General features: G+C 40.6%; 1 protein-coding gene across 2 annotated transcripts in view; it reads right to left on the bottom strand.

Moving 5' to 3' along the window:
- Window positions 1-23,726, bottom strand: part of CREB5 (cAMP responsive element binding protein 5) — a 405,433-nt gene that overhangs the window by 367,838 nt on the left and 13,869 nt on the right. The window contains exon 1 of one of the 2 annotated variants that reach the window (XM_007466090.1): window positions 14,569-14,642. The exons of the other annotated variant lie outside the window; for it this stretch is intronic. The gene's annotated coding sequence lies outside the window, so the exon portion shown is untranslated. Of the gene's footprint in view, window positions 1-14,568; window positions 14,643-23,726 lie in introns of those variants that run through there. 2 annotated transcript variants of the gene reach the window in all.

The following is a 23,726-nucleotide window of genomic DNA, read 5'->3' as shown; positions in this document are numbered from 1 at the left end:
AAAAAAAAAAAAAAAAAAAAAAAAAAAAGATTCACTGCAAGATTATAACAGTTTATGATAAAATATCTGTCATAAAGAGGGATCATTTTATCCGATGAGGCTAGAGATGATGAGGACATGGAAATGGGGAAACATAACTTTGAGTAACTGCAGGCAAAGAGCTGAGGTTGTGGAGTGATGTTAACATCCATGATAGAAAGAAATCACCAGTCCAAGATGGGCTGGAGTGGCTCAGAGATGGACTGACAGATGAGGCAGGAAAAGCAGAGGGGAGGAGTCAGGACCTATTTCCTTGCCAAGAGGAGCTGGCAGCTAATGCCAGAACATGCAGCAGTGACACCTACACACAACTTGCAATTGCTATAAATGTATGTCTGTTCTATATGTATACACTTTAAAATACATGATCTGTTTGGGAAACCCTATGGAAGTTAGTCAAGAATGTGAGCTCAGAGATCTTCACAAAACCCATCAGCGTTTTTTAAAGTAAGCCAACTGTACCGTATATAAACCCAACCCATATTTACATTCAAGTTCCCAGGACCCGGGACAGAAAGACCAGGTTAGCAACACTCTCTGGAAAGTGGTACCCGAATAGGGATGCTCCTGTAGGAATGCCATACTTCTGTGCACACACAACCTTGATCTTCCTTGTCCCACCTCACTGTATATCCACAGCACACACACATACACATAGACATCATGCCACCTCTAGGTAGATTCAGATACACTCCTTGTAAGCTATAGCCTCACAACCAGCTTCACCTAAGACTAATTTTCCGGGGGGCGGGAGGGGGGAATACATACACACACACACACACACACACACACACACACACACACATACAGATGGCAACAGAACAGCCTGGGCCCTGCTTGTTATGCCCAAACCACAGAAAGGCTTACAGAAAGCCGAATACAGATGGTGTTAACTTTAGGTCTGAGGAATGTTAGATGTCAGCAACAATATAGATTAGCTTCTTTCCAATAATGATATTTCCCTTGGGATAGGGATTCCCTATCAGGGACCCTCCCAATCATACTCTTATTTCTGCTCTCCCACACCCACTCCACACACACATACCACAGACCCCTACAGTTTTCTAGATTATAAATAGTGCTAGGGTACTTGTGAAGCATATTAGAAGATTTTTTTTTTTGCCCAAATCACTATTTCATCATCAGCAACTTCTAACACCCCATCACATCAAAAAGAAAATTACTGTTTCAAAAGGACTTACAAGGAAGCAACCTATACGCCCATTGACAGATGAATGGATAAAGGAGATGTGTATATATACAATGGAATATTACTCAGCCGTAAAAAAGAATGAAATAATGCCATATGCAGCAACATGGATGGACCTAGAGATTATCATACTAAGCGAAGTGAGTCAGAGAAAGACAAATATACGCTATCACTTATACGTGGAATCTAAAAAAATGAACAAATGAACTTATTTACAAAACAGAAAGAGACTCACAGACATAGAAAACACACTTATGATTACCAAAGGGAAAAGGCGGGGAGGGATAAATTAGGAGTTTGGGATTAACAGATACACACTACTATATATAGGACTTACTGTATAGCACAGGGAACTATATTCAATATCTTGCAATAACCTACAGTGGAAAAGAATCGGAAAAAAGAATATGAATATATATATATATATATATATATATATATATACACATAAAACTGAATCTCTTTGCTGTACACCTGAAACTAATGCATTATAAATCAACTATACTTCAATAAAAAATTAAAAATCATTTTAAAAGAACCATTTAGATTGGGGAAAAAAAGGACTTATGAACTGCAGAGAACGTATTTATAACCCATCTTCAACATTTTGCCAAGACTTGAGACAAATCTAGAGAGCCAGTTTTCATCTCCTGCTACCCCACATTGTCTTCTCCCATTCAAGATCCATAGAGACAGAGAAAGGGATACAAAGCCAGGATGAGGTGAAGCATCTGGCCAAGCAGATTCAGCTCCTGTGGCAATCCATTATCTGGGGAAAATTATGGTTTAACATCAACCATTTGAGTTGCTGCAAATACTTTTTTCTAAATCTATGTTGGCTGTTTCCTAATTACATATTTTCTTCAGCATGAGAAACTGCATGCTTGGTAAATTATCTATTTCAATATTCCACATAATATACAAATCAAGTATCAGAATGGTAATTTAGAACAGCAGGTATCACACTTTCAAACTGGGATAATTTTTGAGATTTTCCAGGCTCTTCCTCAAGTAGCTGTTTCTAGTGATGTATTATATAAAGCCCTCAGATACCCACTAATTGATTTAAAACCCAGTTTAGGCATATTATAAATACCCTTGGGCTTTCTATGATCTTGGTCCAACAGAAAGCATCAGAATCATTATTATCAATCACAACAGGATCCATCAAACAAACAGCATTTATTATACTGACATCCTCCTTTGGGAAGAAAAGGCCAAAAATAAATAAACAGACAAAGAAAATTAAACTCATCAGCGATATCAATTGATTCTCCAAAATAACTTCTCTTATTATTATAGGGCACATATGATTTTATTCTAGTTGTCCGAAAGAAGGCCAGAGAGTCAATCTCATCATTGACTGAGCACACCTCATAGAGCACATCTTCAAATTCTGAGTTTCTAAGTCTAAGAAAACTCAACAGTATTTGACTCTTTTTCACTGTGAAGTGAAGTGTGGGATGGAGCTAGAAGAAAGAAGTAGGGAAAAAAAATTGGAGGAAAGCCTGACAGGGACCTTCTCAGGAGAAACTGACTGTTATCAACCTTGGTCAAATGATTTTCAACAACCAGTGAAACATTAAAAAAAAGCCAATCATGACCTTGATGTCAGGAATATTCCTCTTTGACAGCCCTCAAGTTATGACATTAAGTTCCCTAGAGAAAATCATAATACATTATTTGGCCAAGCAACAAACAGAAATTGCATAGTCTTAATATGTAAACGCTATCTGTTGGTTTTCAACTTTTAGAGTTAACCAAAGCACAGGAGCCACGACTGTTGCTGCAAGACAGGATGGAATGGAAAATCACCTGAACGAGGTGAAAGTAACTTGGAGCTGACAGAGGTGGAGTGTGGAAGGGAGTGGGGTAAGGAATGTGAGTCCTCAAAGGGCTCAGAGCTCCACTGTAGAAAACTGGCTGAAAGTTGACAGAACACAAAGTGAAGGTGCAAGTTACAATTTAAAGGTACAGTTGACCAAGAGGAGTAGAAATAGTTATGCAACACTGAGAGAAGGCAGCGGGTAGAGAAGAAGCAGGGCAACAGAGCTAAACCCCCATCTTCAGACAAAAGATGCTGTAAAAATACGATAAAGAAAGAAACACAGATGTCAATGCATTATTTAGAGTTTGGCAGTCACTTCCAGAAAAAAACAAAAACAGAACCAGGTGGAAAAAATCACCTCTGGTGAGTGGCCAGGGGAAAGGATGGTTTTTCAACTTGAGTTTTTTTGCGTGTGACTTACTTTGCTTCCGTGTGCACATATGACAAGCGAGAGAAGGAGCAGAAACGTAGTCAAGAGGAAGAGCAGGAAAACTCCATTTTTAAAAAGGTAAGAGTGTTTGCCAAATGCTTAAGAATTGGTTAAGAAGCCAGAGTTTCGCTTCTACCTTAGTCAAGGATAGGTGTGTGAGCGGAGAACAGAAGGAACCCTGAAAAAGGAATCACAAGGCCTGAGTCCCAGCCGTGGCTCTGCTCCTAGCACTGTGACCAGAAGCAAGTTATCTGAGCCCCCCACCGTCCCGGGCCTCAGTTTCCCACGTCTGTAAAATGGAAAGGTTAGACTGAATCATCCCGAATGCTGCCTGCTCACAGGGCCCATGTAACTGGGTTTGCATTCAAATCCTGAAAATAGAACCAAATAATTAGGAAAGTAGCACTTCACGTGTTGGTAGTTGGGTCTTGTTTGGTTTTTGTTTTCAAGATTTGAGCGTAAATACAGTGATAAGCCCTACTAGTTTACCAATCCTGCCCCCCCAACCCCCCACCCCCGACAAACCCCACTCCAGATCTGTCAACCCCTCAGGCCCTAAAGGATTCAGGGCTTGCATATTCTGGAAGTCACAGCCAGAGACCAGTCGTCCAAAGAATTTAGCAGGCTAAAGGCCCACTTCAATATCTGAAAAGTCCCCCAGGGGGCACACGAAGATGGTGGTAAAATCCCACAGCTAAACCCACCAGCTCCATATCACTAACACTGAGGGTTCCTGAGTCCAGAGGGAAGTGGAGTTTAGAGAATGAAGGTCCTTGGGGTCAGGGAGCTTGTCAGAGCCAAATGAACTCTGACGTGTCCAACAGTAAATTAAGATCTAAAAAAAAAAATTGGAAGCAATATAAATGAAACCACACATGCACATCCCCTACCCGCCCAAAAACGTTCAGTCACTGAAGTGGTTTCTTCCTGCTTCTTGTCTCTTTCTTTAGTAGATTCTGATCTACATAAACATTGCTCCAAGTCAAAAGAGGAAGCCAATGGGAAGAAGAGAAGGCCTGCGGTGTACCTGAGGTTGGCAAGGAATCTGGGACAGTTATGTAATCAGAAGCCACCCTTTGGAAATGCTGGGGAAACTAAAAGACCCTTGAGTCATCGACTTCTCTATCTAGCTCTCTCAGCTGTGAAGCCACTGACCACCTCCACCTCTTGTGCTACAGACACGCACAACCACCCACTCCCTTCCCCCAGCAGGTGTATTTGTGGGGTCCACGTCCCAGTGACATGCTGAGGGAACATTCTCTGGTACTGCTTTCTCACCACCACCAACATGGCTAAGGATCACTGAGCTTGCGCTCAACTGAAGCAAATGACTACATGAAGGGACAAACACCCTAAGACGTGGAGTTGGTTGGTCCACATTTCTCCCTTTGTAGGTTTGTAGTGACTGAAAGGACAAACACGTATGAAGAGAACCTTCAGAGTTAAACTCCCTCTGGAAAAACCTTATCTTCCTTTCTTCAGATTGGCCCCAGTGAAACACACCATGGTAACCTGTCAGATACGAAAGGGAAGCCCTTTTGAAAAAGGATTATGGAAAAAGGAACTAGCATTTGTTGAGCACTTACTATTTACTATATTTCAAAAGACAGATACGTGCCTACGTGCCCAGCACTGGGCTTATAAGTAACAATTGTTGACATTCACGGAGCACCTTCCAAGCCCTGGGCTACATGCGATAGCCTATTCAGTGCTCACAAGAGCTCTCTGACGCAGGTGCTGTCGTGATTGCCACTTTCCAGGTGAGAGGTTAGTAACTTGCCCAAAGTCACAGAGCTAACAAGGGACAGAGACAAGACTCAAGCCCAGCCCGTCAGACTCTACTTGTCCAGCCCAGTGGGAGTATGAAATGACCTTGCCTTTGAGGAGCTCAGGCTCCAGCAGAGGAGCTACTCAGCACACTCCCTGGCACGTAGTAGGCACTCAGTAAATGCCTCTGTTTGAACCCAATGACACCTTTATGAAGTGGGTAAGACGATTGCTATTTTATAATAAAGAATTGTGTTCAGAGGTATCACCTAGCAATTGAGAGACAGAGCCAGGACCAAGACCCAAAACTGTCTAGTTCTTTCGTGCTCTCTGCTCTGAGAGAGAGGCGTGATGAAGACTTCACACCCTAGCATACAAGGAACATTTGGTTCATATTTTCACTGGTGTCATATTTTGGAAGCTGCCAGCAGTCACATTATCCTGCCAAGTCAGCCCCAAATGCTCCAGTGTGTGTACAGCTTCCTGGAGCTGGGGGGTGGGGCAGGGGACCCAAAACAAACAGGTCAACCAAAAACAACAACAAGGAAACTGGGGGAGGAACCATCAAAAGGAACAAAGGGGGAGGGGCTGAAGGTTCCTTTGGAGCCACATGTGTTCAGGGGCATCTTGCATGGTTCCCTCAAGGAAAGGCACTCTGGCTGCTCTAAGGGCTTCCTGGGGGGAAGGGTGGGGAAGGAGCAGAACCAAGTAATTAGGAAAGTAACACATCACACATTGTTGGGTTTTTGTCTGGTTTTGTTTGTTGAGGTTGTTTTGCAACTGCCATGAACAGACCTCAGATATTCGGAGCAAAGCAGCAAACATTTCCTCCTCACCCCATCAAGTATATTCAGAGAATATTAGCTCCTGAGGCCCACTTTCATTCTTAAGTAAAACTTGGTTCCAAAGATTCTTATTTTCTTGTTCCACTTGACTTTGCTGCTGAGGTGCACAAAGTAATTTCCTCTTTCTGCAAGCCTAGTCTACAGATATACAGAGGCTGTCCGAAGAGAGAATCCATTTGCAAGATAAGTGGCTCTAGAATCATCTGCTCTGAAGGAGGCCTGGCTCCATCACAGAGAGTTTGTGTATAAACTTCCTTTCTTAACGTTTAAGATTAGGAAGCAACCCTTGACAGTGAGGGCCTCACAAGGAAGAGTCATGGCCCCATTCTGCTGAGATTTGGGGGTGGCAGAGTTCTCTCCAAAATTCCTTCCTTCAAATTCTTCGCTAATTAGATTTTCTCTGGCATCAAAGGGAGTGAAACAAGCTCAGGAAACAGGGCCAATAGCTTCAGGTGCTGAGAAGTAGGCCAGCAGGAGAGGATTTCTCACTGTGTTACGCTAATCCATGAACACAGTGGCGGGCCTAAATAAGCATCAAGGTAGGCTTCTTTCTCTCATTTTTTCTTAAGGTACAGTTTCCCCTCTGATGGAGAGATGCCAGGGGAAGAATGTCTCCCCTGAAGTCTCTTGGTTGAAAGGGGCAAAGTTTGACCGGTTCAGTTTCGCTTTGTTTCTTCACCACAGTGCAAAGCTAGATACCAGCCCTCTTCATTAATCCGTGTCCACCGTTATTCTTTTCCTAGGAAAACTGATAAACTAGCTCTCTCAGGGGAGCCTGTGCTGACAGAGAGAAATTACAGCCTGGGACACCTTCCCATGGGGTGGAGAAGACATCTTTGTTTGCAAAGGATGCTTCTGGTCAGATCATTGCCAAGACTTTTTTCTTCTCCCCGGATTCCAACTTCATAATCACTTAATATTTCCCCATAGATTGATTCAGGCACATGGCAAGAGGAATCCCACAAGCTAGCATGGGCACTACCAAAACCTCGACTTCATTTCATGGCATCATTATACAAATATAAAATAACACTGATTAACCGGGTGAGGGAGCAACAGGGGAAAAGGAACCTTTTGAATTTTGTACAGAGACCAAATTATTCCAAGTTCCAAAACTAAATTTTCCATAACAAAATTATTCACATTTAACTTTCTAATCACCTAGCACCGCTGTCTTCCATGTGCTGTTAACTATGACATCTGACTTCTCTCAGGCGCTGCCAATACCATGCCCCCGTCTCAGGCAACCCTGCTGCATCTGGGTATCTAGGGCTGGATCAAGCTGCAGAGGGAGAACCTGATGGCAGGAGAAGCATGTGTCCCAAAGGGTCATTATCATCTTAAGTTAATTACTGTTTTATATCATTGGTCATTAGGTAGGGAGGCATGATGGATAATGACTGAGGAGGTGAGGGGTAAGTGGGTCAGGGAACAAGTTAATAGCTTAGAGCCTATGTTGGCTGCCCCCTCCTCTACTGTTCGGCGGTGTGACCTTAACACATACAGGTGCTCAATAAATACTTCTGGTATGAATGAATGACTAAACCTCTCTAAGCCCAGATTCCTCGTCTGTAAAATGGAGATAATTGTTGGGAGACAACTCTCCATAAGTCTCTTGCCATTATGTATGTCTTACAAGCAGAGGCACTCATGGCTGGTACTTTTCCAACGTGTTTGTATAGCGAACAGTAAGATAGATGTAGTGTGTCCATCTGGAGCACGGGGCAGGTTTGCTTACCGTCCAGTATAATAAAGATAATGTCTGTTTCTGGAGCAAAGGTCAGGCAAGGTTGCTTACCACAGTATTAAAGGAGATGGATCTCTAAGCTTGGGGTTAGCCCCTCAGCCATAACATAAACCTACATAGGCCAGTGCACATCACCCTGGTAGGACCTGGGGGCCAAGCGAAACTGATGCAAAGATGAAAGTAATGCTGCTTGCTGGCTGTCAATAATAACTTTATTTCTGACCCAGGAGTTTCATAACTTTTTCCAGCATCCATGAAACTGGCAGGCTAGTTTGCTAGCTTGCAAGTAGGGTAAAATCCCAGATCTTCACAGCGCTTGACAGTAACAGTCTCTACCTCATAGAGCTGTTGTGAGGATTAAAGGCAATGAGCAGATAATGAGCTCTGTAGTGTCTGGTCCAAAGTAGGTATTCAATTAAAATTAGCTTCTCTGCTATCGATGTAATGAACGATCTTTTAATATGTACATAATCAAACAGCATAATATTATATATGCATTCACTCTATTCAATAAGAGAATGTAATAGAAAATGTAAGTGATCTTAACCACATGGACAGACTTAGTTATAACTCAAGATAAACTTTGATATTGAGTCAACATGACAGGGACTAATATGGCTTCAACCATATACTATACAACTTAATGGTTAAACCTCATAAAGGGCTAGATTTACATTCTAGCTCTCCCACAAACTAGAAGACCTTGGGTAAATAACGTAGAGGAGTTTTACATTCCAAAATGCAGAAATTTAAAGTATCTACTCTTTACCAAATAATATGAGGATTAAACAAGATAGTAATTTGTAAGATGTCTAACATAGCACGTGGCACATGATCAAGACTGACTAAAGGCTGAGTATCTTATTATTTTATTCAAAAAATAATAACATCAAGAAAAGAGATGTGATTCTATTTGTGGAGCTATTTGTGTTTTCCAAAGTATTTTCATATGAGCTCTTTTAATCCTCTCAGTAATTCTGGGAGGTAGACAAGACAAAGATGGCCTGACTTTACAGATGGGAAAACTGAAGCAAAGCGAGGTAAAGTGCCTTTCCCAAGACCAAAGATCTAGCAGATGGCAGGCATTTTAATTTTTTAGAGTTTCTTTCAATGTGCACAGCCACCAGAGATTATCAAAAGGTAAAGATCTCTCTACACTTTTTGAGGAACAGAGCTCACACTTTACCAGGAGTTGAAGAATGCATTTGGCCCAGCTTAACAGCTTTATGGGCTTAGAGCTTTCAACCAAATGCAAACTTTTGGTGTGTGTGCGTTTAGGTTTTGCCAAGAGTAGATGGCTTTCTATTTTTAAAAAGGAAAGGGAAAGAACACTAGAAGGTATTTAAATCAAGCTCTAAAGTCTTCTTGAACATCAAATAAACTCGTAGAATACAACATTTTGATGAGTTAAGTATAAATGAATCAAAAACATATGGACGAAATTTCCCTTGAAATACACAAAGGTCTGAAAAGTACGAGGGAAAATGCATTGATAAAATATGTTTGGGATTTTATTGAAACCAAAACATTTACAAAACCATTACACATCCAGATTCACCCAACCTCACTGTGTTCTTTATAATGGCCCAGGCCAGCCTCCTTAGACCTCCCCAATAACAGGCTGCCAAATATTTCCTTTCTTGCCAAAGAATCACTGGACTCCAAACCACCCCACAGCAAGGTTTGGATCCTGTCTTGTGTGCGGTTGATGAAACACCTTCAGCCCAAATCATGTGAATTCCAATTCTCCTGTATTTTGAATTATCAGCCTTGATGAAATGGCTCTGCGCACCCATCGTATTGAAGGCCTTATTATACCAATTTCCACATAAACGGTTTTATAAGTGGCTATTAAATTAAGCTTCCAACCTGCAATCCTAAAGTTAGTAAACCATCAGGTTACTCTCCAGGCTTGTAAAATCAGCTACAGATGAATTTAAAAGCCAGGGCAGAGGCTGGCACAGAGGAATAGGACTACAGTATATCATGCAACTATGGGCACCACTGCAGCGGCTTCTAGCAAGCTGGCAATAAGCATGTGATATTAACTGAAGCCTTTAATTTAAGGAAATGAGATCAACCAACTAGTAATTAACAAATTATTCTTAAACAGACTTCGCTTAAAAATTAAGTCGAACTACCATTTTTCTATAACTCGTCAGGAAAACGCTGACTGGTACTTAAAGTAAACACAACTTAAGCAGATGGTGAGCTCTCACAGAGCACCAAACCTATACTTAAATAAATCAATGTTGTCAGACTCTAGTGCTACACGGCTACTCAGCAGAATCCATGGGCATCTTTGCAGGATTTGGAAATGATTTACTGTCACGTGAAGATGACAGCTGAAAGCTCTAAGTTTTCCTGCTGGAATGTTCTACACCCCTGAGACAGGTAAAGTCTACTGGAAGGAAGTGTTTTTCAACTGATATCCCAGAAATATGTCATAGAAGGAAAGAGGATCTGACCCATCTGAGTACAGACAAGTGCTTCCGTGTTTGTTCATTCACTCATTCATTCTCTCATTGAAGAAATAAATCCACTAAGTGTTTACCTGGTGGCAGGCAAGTTGCCAGGCCCTGGGCCCACAAAACTGAATGATACTCAAATTACTCACAAATCACAAAGGCACAGAAAGACCAAAATAATAATGCCACTTGCTAAATTCTATTACTAGACTGCTTTAGAAAGCACTTGGCGAATCCTAAGAATGAAAGAGGTTACTCCATTTGAGGGATTTAGGAACACCTTTAACTTTGTATGTGCATCTTAGAGGAGGGGCGGTGTGGCATGGGGGTTGAGAGTGTAGGTCCAGAAATGATGGGCTGTACAGGTTCAAATCGTGGCTCCACCACTTATTGGCTATGTGACTTTGGGAAGTTTACTTAACCTCTCTGGGCCAGGTTCCTCCTCTGCAAAATGATACTGATAATGGCAACCACCTCACTGTAAAGCTTAAATGAGTGCCTGGTACCTAATAAGGGCTGTTATCTTAGCCAGATTATTATAGGAACTTATTCAATGAAGATTGAGCAGAAAAAATATTACAGTTAGCAGAATAGCATGTGTAAAGGCAATGGTTAATGGAAGGTCGGGTAGTTGCAAGTATGATGAAAAACTCGGTGTAGCAGGTTCCTAATGTATGTGCGGAGATGAATCAGGTATAGATTAAGGTCATATTGTCAATGACTTTATACACGAAGCCAAAGAGGTTAGATTTTATTCCCATGGGCAGGTGAGACCCAACAGGGGTTTGATAGAGTTGGCTTTGGTGTTCCAGATCATTCTGCCTGCAATGTGGGGCCTGGGCTAAAGGGTTGTGTGCGTATGGTCCACAAGTGATGTGGAGACAAAGCATCATATAAAGGGTCTGGTTTTGTTTGTTTGTTTGTTTTTATCACAAGTAGAACTGTCTGTGGTCAAGGGTGACAAAGGAGACATTGTTCTCTTAGGTTGCTTACCAAGGAAAACTGTGGGACACACCCAAAGCACAGCTAGCTATTCCCACATACTTACCCTGCTCTCCAAATTTTGGGGGTATCTAAATTTGCTTCTTCCCTCACCCCACAAAATGTCAGACCTGGATTTCAAAACTTGCTGTTGGGAGTACACTGGCAACACGTCAGTTTTATTAGTTTTAATGGGGTTCACAAATCACAGAGTGTTAGAAGTAGAAGGGAATTTATGGCAATTGCTAAATCCAATTGCTCCCCACTTGGGGGTCTCTGGATTCCTAAGCAGTCTGTGAAAGTAATAACAGAGTTCAGTTCACTTTTCAGTATTTCCAAAAGCTTAACATATATTTAAACATTTAATGATTCACAAAAAAAAGCTCTCACAAGCCAAGTAAAATGTCAGCTTTACTTCTGGCTGGAAACTTTTTGATTCAGTGTGGTAACATCAGTCAGCTCATGATCATCACAGTTTCTGATTTATAATTATGAACGCTTTCAGTTTTAAAGAAAACGAATTAATTAATACTTACCGAGTAGAAAAAAATCTTTCAAATATAAAAGTAAGAAAAAACACAGAGGGCCTTTATGGTGTAAAGCTGGGAATCAGTGATCTCTAGACTACCCTCAGCTGCCCTGTCCCAACACCCCCTTAAACAATAACTTGCTGGTTGAGTCCACACCCTCTTTCCCATCCCGCCTCCTGCTCACTTTTAGAGTGCAAAACACGCTCTTTGCAAAGTGTGACTGCTTTTGGAGGTGAAAATACAAATCAACATGTTGGGGGCTATCGAAACGTTCAAGGAAACCCTGAACTTCAGCTCTCAGGAAATGAATGAGTTAAGCAATATCTACTCCTGGATGAAATTCTTTTATATAACAGTAAATGTGTCTCTAGATAGTAAGGGCTTTAGGCAGGATTCTTGTGCTTTGTCTCTTGCACACTCTACCCAGTAAACACTTAAGGCACTGTATAAATGATGCATCACCATGCATCCCAACCACAAATGGCTCCTGAATAAAAGCCTTTTTGGATAACTGGGAAATATCACACAGGGATGAATGCCAGTGTTTGTAAATGCACTCTGAGCCTGAAAGTTACCAGATTCTAATCTCACAAATGTCTATATTCTCTTTTCTGTTCCTGAACAGATTTAGGGCTATAATTCCAAAAACAATCATACAAAGAATACTGCACATGTTAATCATCGAGTGACTGCATTTAAGAAGTGGGATGATATTACACTGCTTATAGTTAACAGGATTGTATCTTTAAACACAGCTATTAATATTATGACTACTAATAACAGCACTTGCAATTCCATTTAGTTAGATTATAGTACCAACTGCACCTTCAGTTTCACCTTGTTACATGAAGTAAGCTGTGCTTTTATTGTACTTCTTAAATCAGTGACCGCTTAAAATTAGGATTCTGTAGGGACTCAGTAAAATATTTGGTGACAGAACTAGAAAAGCATTTTGTATTGGTGGAAGGTGGTGGAAGGAAGACCTATGGATTCAAGACTTCAGTGGTATTTTCGTCATACAGATAGCTTTATCTGAGGAAGATGGAATGGTGGTCTCTCTTGGCAAGCTTTACAGACCTTTCCTTGTGCTCCCAACACTGTGTACAGTATGAGGAAAGGAAGCACCCACGACAGAGAGTGAATGCTGGCTTTGCCACTTATTAGCTACATGATCTTGGGTAAAATTTTCAGTCTCTCTGAACTTCACTTTCCTCATCAGAATAGAGATAACAATACCTACTAAATAAAACAATGTAAGTAAAGTATTTAACACAGTGCCTAGCATATAGTAGGCATTAATCAAATTAATTGATAAATCACAAACAGTAGTAAGAAGTCTTTAGCCATGCCCCTAAGAATCCTTTCAACTGATCATGCAAGTGGCACCTTGTGAGTAAGAGATGAGACCTCTGAGGGATGCTGTCACTGAATCAGTGACATCAGACAAAATCGTGACCGAATTGCACCAAACCAAAGACCTTCTGATGCTTGCTGTCCTTCTAAAAGTGGGGGAAGGACAATTAGGGACAGTTCATCATTTGCTCTAACATAACCTTTGAGTTACCTCACCAGCATAGTATGAAATTACACTCGGGGACTTTCATATAGCAGAATAAATGCAGCCTGTTCTCCCAGATTCCATCAGCTTCATAACATATCCTTAAATCTCACAGTCAAATGCTGCAAAAGGCTAGGCTGGTCCCATTTATCGGAGGCAATGATTAGTTCAAGGAGAATCTGAGAGAATCCCAGAGTCTTTCTTCTACTTTGGAACCTAATCCTAAAATTCAACATTTGATTATTTCCTAGAAGAAACCTGCAATGGAAACTCCACTGGGTAGGGAAAAATGATATTTGCATCTAAGCACAGGCAAATAATTGGCTATCAGGAGTCTCAGACTCCACAACCAAGGGAATAATACATAGATGAGTAATAAACTGGTGCTGGTCTGTGCCCACTCCCCAGGCCACAGAAAGAACAAAAACAAAACAAAAAACCACCCTCTGCTGTTCTCTAGCAAACACACAGGGAAGCTAAACACAAGCCGACAGATTGTTTGTAGTGGGGCTGAGGTCTCAGATATGTTTCAGAAACATCAGAAAACATGGGTGATGAAAGGCCATATGCGCAAATGCACACACAACAGACACAGGCTACAAAATAAGACCTCTGCAGCTTGAGAAGCAAGGGCACGAAGCATTGATTTTCACTGGAGAGGGCATATCAGGTTACAGGAATGCACACATTTAATTTTTATGAGACTGAAGGCTCACAGAAACAACAAAAAAATTCCCACTTTGTGACACACTAATGTAGCCAGTAAGGGCAACTTTAAAATAAAACAAAGGGAAAGGCTTAATTGTGTTATCAAAAGGCCTTTGAAAATAAACTGTAATGCCACAAGCCACTCACACATGTTCTGTGACACTTTTAGTCTCCTGGCAAGAGAAAGGCTGGACCCAGGTCACATCCGCAAATCCTCTTTTTTATATAAATAAGTATAGATGGGATTACTCACCCCTTTCTGCTTTCTCTAGTTTTCGTTTTCTAGGTAAATCAAAGACTCACCAATCTTCCAGCTCTCAGCCCCAACCCAAGAAGAGAAAGTAAGCAAGGCAGAAATGTGGTTTCATACCAGAGCATCTTCTTCCAGCCAAATGTAATTTACAGCGGAGTGTCTAGTTCATCTGTCACAAGAGAATTACATACCCTCGCCACTTACCCTGAAAATAAATATGCGCTCCTCATTCAGGTAAATGAGATCGTTTCAGAAATAAACTGACTCCCCCACTAAAACTTGCCTTCCGCAAAGAAAATAAATGTTTGAGATGTTTCTGCTGATGAAGACGATGCCACTGACACTTAAATTTAAGTGGCTGGTTGTATGGTCCTTGTTCGTATGAAGGCCAGACCAGAAGAAGCTAGAGGCCACGAGAGCCGGAAACATCTGATAATAACTATGCTAAATCAACTCTTAGCTCTTATCAGCATGCAAAATCTCCCAGGCAAAAATGGAGGGGAAGAGGTCAAAACACACATCTCCACTGACAATCATACATCTGGGAAAGAAACAACCTTACAAAATGACACTGAATTTTTACTAGCCCACACAAAGCTCTTAACCATAGAGCTCCTTTCACTTGAACTTCACAACAGCCTTGTAAATTAGAGCAGGTAACATTTTCCCATTTAGAGACTGGGAAACTGAGGCAGCATGCAGTTACCTAAGTGTCCAAAAACTCACAGCTGGTTATAGGTTGAGTCAGGGTGAAAAAAGCCAGGTGGCCCAAGTGATAATTCCAGCATTCATTCAATCCCTCTGCTTTTAGAGGAATTACAACACATGGTCTCTACTCTTAGGGTGCACATGACCTAATTAGAAAAATAAGACACTCACACACTAAATCAAACAACGCCATTGAAGAAAAATCACCAATGCTATGCATAAACCCTTTTCACTCTTTTCAACTCAGAGCCATATTAATTTTCTGAATTTATGGAATTAACAAAAAGATTCTTAATCAGTCAACACACATTTTCGAACTTAAAACCGCACAGTAAAAGTCAGGGCCACTGGTCAGAACATGTCCCATTTGTTAAATTATTTACGCCCACATGACTCTCCTATTGAATATCTAGGTAAACTATAATAGTCTTAGGTATAATTATTTACCAATGACCAGATTTTATGGTTCACCTTGAAGGAAAAAGAAGTTAACGTGGTTTAAAAACCAACAGTCTCAAATATTTAGCTATTTTTATTAGTGAGTTACAATAATCTGTGGAGATATAAAACTTTATAATTTAAAATTTTTTTTAACTTTATAATTTTTTTGGCATTCCCTCTTCTTGGAACTTCAAAATTTCTAATATTTTCAACAGACTTTCAAATTTCTACATTTTAAAGAATTCACTTAGCACGGGGTAAAATAAACATAAGCAAGCCAAGAAACTATTAATACTAGGCAACAAAGTCTCCACAAACAACTGAATCTGGGTGTTGAATTTGGGGCATTTGATTGAAATTCCATAAAAGGAATGAAGAATTAATGATCTAATAGTTGTAATAATTAGTAATTATATTTTCAGAGGCTCTAAGAAGAATTAATTAGAGCATACCTTTGAGGTATTATTATCTCCACTATAAAACGAGGAGCGGAGATGGAGCCGGGATGAACCAGTTGCCTCTGGCCACAGGCAGAAAAAGCAGCGAGCGGGCTGTCGGATACCTGAAATTCCTGAGCCCCACGGCCTCCTAACTAAGCCTGCTCACTCTGAGCTGGCATCAGGAAGTTCATTCTTTACATGACATAAATAAGTAGCTATCTTTTTTCTTTCGTTGACTATTCCTCTCTCTAGAGCTACTGACCCCCTTCAGTTCTCCCATGTGATTCTTTTCAGATTTGGTTTCCTTGGCAAGCTGCCACCTAAAAGTGTAGTTGAATCAAGTGAGATAAGTAGAAGTCTGGATCTTGAAAAAAATTTTATTACAGGAGAAGGAAAGGGAAACAGGCAGAAAAATATAAGGAAGATTCATGTAACTGAACCAATAACAAGAAGTGACATTATTCTAAAAGTAAACTGTGTTTACATATTTACAGGCTCAGATATAAACCACTATATCAGGAACTAAGAACCACAAAAAATAAATTTAAACCTTTTTATATAATAGAAGTCTATGGCTATATTTATGCCTCTAAATTTTTAAGATAAAGAGTGCATACCCTTGCCATATTAAAAAATGTAAATTTCAATAAGCGAAACATTAATACTCTAAAAGAAAAATGGGGGCTTTCCCGGCGGTCCAGTCATTAGGACTTCGCCTTCCAATGCAGGGGGTGAGGGTTTGATCCCTGGTCGGGGAGCTAAGATCCCACATGACTCGCAGCCCCAAAACCAAAACATAAAACAGAAGCAATATTGTAACAAATTCAATAAAGACGTTAAAAATCGTCCCCATCAAAGAAAAAGAAAAAAAAACTTTCTAAAACGGCCAAATGGCATAGACAGACATGAACAGACAATTGACAAACTGCCAGTAAATAAATGGATATAACGTTCAACATCCCTTTTAATCAAATAGAAGCAAATTAAAACAATTTTGACCTAACAAATTGGCAAATATCTCTCTTTTAGGGACTACCTAAATCCTGGTTAGAGGTCAAGTTTGACAGGCACTCGGCATAGCCTTGATGACGATGAGGCAATTGGTACAGGCTGTTTGAAAGCAATTTAATAAAATGTATCAAAATCCATTTGTTGGATTAATTCCTTTGTAAAAATGAGAGATGTAGATGAAGAGTTATGTGAAAGAAGGGTCATCAAAAATTATGCATTACCAAAGAAAAATTCAAAATGGACTAAGCATCTAATAATAAGCAGAATGACTTAAGTAAATTATGACAAATAGAAGATTATACAGTCATTAAAATCATATTTTCAAAAAATACATCATGAACTTGTGGAAATGATCACAAAATAATGTTAAACAGAAAACAAATCCAAACAAAATTGCAAATACTCTATGAATTATAGCTACACGATACGGATGGATAGACATAGATTATATGAAGGATATACATCAAAATCACCAACAGAGATTATCTTTGGTGAGAATTTTCTTCTTTACATGTTTCTGTATTTTCTATGAGTTTTTTTCATAAATCAGAAAACAGTACATTTATCTCTAAAATTCAAAAAAAAAAAAGCCAAGAGAATCCCTGAACTTCAGATTTCGCTGGCATTTTTTCACATTTTTGTTCAAGCCAGCTAAAATTCATCTTGACTCAGAAAGGAACACACCAGCAAGTAGAATTGAGCATTAGGATTGGCCGATTTCCAGTGTTAAAACTTTGGAACTTTCCTTTCCTAGTTACCCTTGCAGGAAAAAGAGATGCCCTGTTGTTCCTCTACGGGGTATTTTTCTCACAAGGTCAGCTTCAGAGGGAATTTGGAGGAAAGAGAATTTACCAAGACCACTATTTTAAATGGTGTGCTCTAATTTTACAAGCCCAGATGACACTGCCAAGCTGCCTCAGTGCCTGCCGGCTTAGAAAAGAGCTCCAGGACTACATACAGGCACCAGCCATAAATGACACAACCGAAAAATGATTGCGGCTTGTTTGAGAAAATATGCACAGAACATGCCAAAAAGACTCCTACACTGGATGTTTTTCTGAATGAATTTCTTGTAAGTCCTGTCACGTGAAACTAATGTAATACTAGGACTCCCTATGATACGAGGACCTCATTCCAAATGCATCTACCACATTGCTTTTGCCATTGGCTGGTTGAAATACACAACACTTCACACCTGTGTTAAATGAACTGCCTAATTCAAACGTCCTATTATAAAGTTTCAGTGCTTGTTTTACCTTTGCCCAGGCATGGCTTTAGTTAATAGATTTCAGAATCTTTCTTTGAAAAACAGCTCAATGCAATAACGAATGCAATGAGAATTACATAGAAAAAATTATTGCTGCTTGCAGTCACCCCAAAACCTGCAATGGCTCTCCACTGCATTTAGATTGAAATCTAAACTCCTAACCTGGCTTAATACACCTCACCTCCAGCGTCACCTCGTAGCATTTAATCCCTTGCCCACTACACTCGGGACGCACTGGTCTTTTTTGCTTTTTCTCAACCCTGGCAAACTCATTCCCATAGCACTAGGTCTCCTCTGTATCTTAAGAGCATATTCTTTCCTATAACCTCCAAATGATTAGACCAGCTTGTTTTCAAGTCGGGGTTAAAAGTAATCAAGTGAACAATGGAAACAACCTAAATGTCCATCAACAGATGAATGGATAAAGAAGATGTGGTATATATATACAATGGACTACTATTCAGCCATAAAAAAAAAAAAGAATGAAATAGTGCCATTTGCAGGTACATGGATGGACCTAGAGACTATCATACTAAGTGAAGTAAGTCCGACTGAGAAAGACAAATATTATATGATATCGCTTATATGTGGACTCTAAAATATGACACAAATGAACTTAACTACAAAACAGAAAGACTCACAGACACAGAGAACAGACTTGTGGTTGCCAAGTGGGAGGGAGAGTGGGGGAGGGATGGATTGGGAGTCTGGGACTAGCAGATAGAAACTATTTTTATAGCACGGATAAACAGCAAGGTCCTACTGTACAGCACTGGGAGCAATATTCAATATCCTGTGATAAACCATAATGGAAAAAAATATGAAAAAGAATGTATATATGTGTAACTGAATCACTTTGTTGTATAGCAGAAATTAACACAACATTGTAAATCAACTTTACTTCAATAAAATTAATTTTTTTAAAAAGTAATCAAGTGGGCTTCCCTGGTGGCGCAGTGGTTGAGAGTCCGCCTGCCGATGCAGGGGACACGGGTTCGTGCCCTGTCCGGGAAGATCCCACATGCCGCAGAGCGGCTGGGCCCGTGAGCCGTGGCCGCTGAGCCTGCGCGTCCGGAGCCTGTGCTCCGCAACGGGAGAGGCCACGACAGTGAGAGGCCCGCGTACCGCAAAAAAAAAAAAAAAAAAAAAAAAAAAGTAATCAAGTGAACACGTGACTTAACCAACCTCCCTTGTCTGTCCTAATTATTGTGTCTTAAGGAAGTCATGGTGCTTATTTCCCTTATTTCTTTCACTTCAAAAAGTGTAACATTATTAATGCCATAACTACAGCATCAACTCATAGTATTACTTACAAGTACTGCTACATCGGACAGTCTTTGAGATGCCTCCTAATTACCCCAATCTTATGGTATACATGTGTGTAATCTCCTCCCCTGAATACCGGCTGGGCCTACTGACTTGTTTCTGACAAATAGAATATGGCAAATGTGGGAATTCCCTGGAGGTCCAAGGTTAGGACTCAGTGCTTTCACTGCCAGGGGCCTGGGTTCAATCCCCGCTCGGGGAACTAAGATCCCACAAGCTGCATGGCACAGCCAAAAATAAATAAATAAATAAACATTTAAAAAAAAGGAATATGGCAAATTTAATGGGATATTGTGTCTCTGAAGTTAAATTGCCAAAAGGACTGTGATTTCCATCTCTCGCTTTCTCCCTCTTAGAACCTTGCTTACTCTTACGCTGCCAACGGCCATACAAAAAAGCTTGCACGTGGAACTTGAGGCCTGCAACAGCCATGTGAGTTTGGAAGTAGATCCTTCCTTAGTTGAGGCTCAGGATGACTGCAGACCTGGCCCACATCTTGATTACAGCCTTGTGAGACCCTGAGCCAGAGGACCCAGCTAAGCCACAGCCAGATTCCTGACCCACAGAAACTCTGACATAATAAATATATGTTGGGGGGGGGCGGGGCTAATTTGATACACAGCAATAGCTAACTAATACAACTGTTTACAACCCAAACTATATACTTGGCATTTTCTTTTCTTACCATTAGGATTGTAATGAAAGCACGCTTAGCTCCCCAAATTATAAGGATAAAACCAGGTCGCATGGGGATATAGGATATTCAGAACTAGAAATAATCAGGATTTATTCTCAAAGGGAATAATAACTGTATTTGGTACATCAATCATAATAGCCACTCATAACGTATATAGCATTTTAAAATCCAGCTGGTGTTTTCACATTCAGGGGCATTTACTACTCTTGAAAAGTTTATGAAGTAGGTATTATTATGATCTCTATCTTACAGATAAGGAGACTGAGACTCAGTAGATTTCATGACTTCCACGAAAGCAAGGACCTTCTCTACCTTGTTCACCACTTTTCCCCAATGTCTAGCACTCAACATATATTTGTTGAGTGGGTCTCTCCCACAACAATGTTCTCTATAAAGACGGTGACTTTTTTCATGAAGTTCTCCAATTGACTTATATCAATCAATCAATCTACCAATCAGTTTCTACATATACCTGTGTCACACGCCAGTATCGATTCATGGAACCAGTATCTGTGTTTCCCAAACAACACAGCCTCCTCTGAAAGCTCACTCTAGCTTTAAAGAGAGTAAAGAGAGAAATCTCTAATTTAATCCTGTTTTTCATACAGTTCGACACCACCAAAAACAGAGACTCAAAGCAAACAACCCTTTCTCGGTAAATCAGACCTCTTCCCTCACAAATGATTATATCATTTCCTATAATCTTCCAGGATGAGGCTGGAGACAACGGAGCTTTCCAAGAGCCACCAAAGGAGGTCATCAGCCAACCCAGACCCCCGCCCCCCCCCACAACACTCCCACCCCTCCCTCGCCATGCCTGGCCTCTGTCCCCCGATAAACATGGTGAGTAGGAAGTAATAGGTCTTGTCAAAGGTCATGATAAAATAATCTCAGGCGATGCCGGATAGAGGATTCCACAGAAATGCAACAAAACTGCTGACAAGGAAACAGGAGGTGGGGGGATTTTGATTGGGAGGTTTATATAAGCCTTAAATTCCTTTTCTTTTCAAAGTTTCACAGTCAAGTGATCCATTCAGTCTTCAACCACAGTCCAGCCGCTACTCACTGTTACCTAATAAAAAAGTGTTTGTTCACAAGAAACACATGGAGCCATGAAATAATAAATTAGTCTACGTTTTAAGAAGATAAGAAAATCATTAGGTACGATTACCCTTGGAACTATACTATATGATTACAAAACGGAGGAACTGCAACGTATCACATATAAGGTAATAAATTAATAACAGTCATACACTCATTTAGCAAATATTGAAGAAGTATGTGCAATGTTCCAGGACTAGATGTTGGCAAAATGGTGATGAACCAATCATGCATGACCCCTGACATCTCAGAATTTAGATTCTACTGGGACATATGGATTTTAAAGTTTTAAAAATTAAAAATCACTTAAAGGAATATACATTTGAAAACAGTAAATGAATGAAGGAAAAGTTCAGGGTAGCTTGAGAATTTAATAGGGGGACCGAATTTAGAGTAGGGAACCAGGGGAAAGTCGCAGTTACCCAGGCTGTAATGGTCTAGTCAGAGGGCACAGCATATGCAAAGACTCTGCAGCTGACAAAGGCTTGGTGCTTTCAAGCACCTGAAATTCCACTGTGATTGGGGCTGTGTGTTGTGAGATGAGGCTGGCCTAGATGATGCCAAAGACTGTGATCTTGCCTCTGTAGCCCAAAACCCTTCCCTGAGTGGCAGCATCCCACTGTCTACTGGAAGCCTCCTCACACATAACATGCCCAAAATCAAGTTCTTTGTCTTTCCCACCAAACCTTCCACATCCCGTCTGTTGATGGCAACTCTATCCTCCCAGTGTCTCAGGTCAGAAACCTTAGCACCCTCTCTGACTTCTTGCTTATCCCCACACCCAATCTGTCAGCAAATCATTTCAGCCTTTACCTTCAAAATTAGCCATTAGCCAAACTCTTCCTCAAAATCATCTACTCCAAGCCGCCATGGTCTCTTCCTCCTAACAGGTTTCCCCGTTGCCCCCCTACCCCCTATACAGTCTGTTCTTCAACCATAACAATAGAGGTCTTTAGAAGTGATGAATTCTCTTCTCAAAACTCTCCAATGGCTTCCTTTATTGATGAGATTAATATCCAATGTTCATAGCATGGTCTGCAAGCCCCTACATGATCTGGCTACCCACCTCCTTACTGTCTCCATCCCTGCTTTCACACCAGGGCCTTAGTATGAGCAGCTCCCTTTGCCCGAAAGCTCTTTCTCCAGATCTCCACAGGAATTGCTCCCTCACTTCAAAAGCTCTCTACCTATAAGTCACCTTCTCAGAAAGGCATCCCCTGACTACTCCATCTGGAAAGATGAAAGAGCACACTGTATCCACTTACCTGGCTTCATCTTTCTTTTTGGCACTTAACTGCTGTATGATGCCTCTCTAGTTGTATAGAGATGTTGTCTGTTGATGCCCTGCCATACCCATAGAACCTGGGAGAGTTCTAGCAAAAGAGGGCAAAGATACACATTTAATGATGTACTTTTCTGGGCTACCATATGGCCATCTCCAGATCACATAAAATCACAAACTCCTAGGAAACTGATTATGTCTAATATCTTACTAAGATCGAGGTTCTGGAGAAACAAGAGAAGGAGAGAGAAGACTGGTCAGGAGGAGGACGAAGGGTAGGGTTTATGGTAGACAGGTCAGGGTCTGGGGGAGGAAGATAGCCCTGAGGTTCTGTGACAAGCACTGTGGTGTGCTGAGAGGAAGGGGGGGCAGAAATAAAAGGAACAAAAAGAATGTGCGGGTGCCCAAGACAAACCTTGACTCAGTCATAATCTTGCCTAGGCTCAATTCTAAAGGAAGATTTTTCAACCAGCATAAGGGGAAGGAGATGAAGGTCTTCAGAGTACATATTTCTCTTGCCAAAAGATTGGTCATGTGTTTTTTATAACCATAAAAAAAAAAAAATTCCACAGCAAACTTAAATGTCAAACAATAGGGGATGGTTAGGAAATTATGGTATAGCAACTCAATGGAATATGACGCATAATCATAGTTTTGAAAACTATGTAGCAACATGAAAAAAATGTCTGTGGTATAATTTTAAGTGAAGGAAGCAGAATTTTTAAATGTGTCTATGTTCTGATTGAAACTGTTTAAAAATTACGTTCATCTCTGGACAAATGAAAAAATCAGTTATTCCCTAGGGTTGTGAAAACCAATGTGACTTACTCATCTCGCCCCATTTCTGGAGTTCTAAAATGCTATTACAATAGTTTTTAAGGTATGAGAATGTCCATCAATACAGTTAAAGAATCGCCCTAGGCCGCTCCTCCCAGGAACACTCGCCAGACATCAAACATGTCATGCTGGTAACAGGAAATTCATGACAAAGAACAATGAGTATCCCGATAATCAATTCACTCAGGGTTAATTAACAAGTGACTCTGTGTAAGGGACTATATGTTAGGTTCTGTGAGGGAAATCAAAACT

Source organism: Lipotes vexillifer, unplaced genomic scaffold (assembly GCF_000442215.2).
Source record: "Lipotes vexillifer unplaced genomic scaffold, Lipotes_vexillifer_v1.1 scaffold150, whole genome shotgun sequence".
Lineage (NCBI taxonomy): Eukaryota > Metazoa > Chordata > Mammalia > Artiodactyla > Lipotidae > Lipotes > Lipotes vexillifer.
This window is presented reverse-complemented; position numbering and strand designations above follow the sequence as displayed.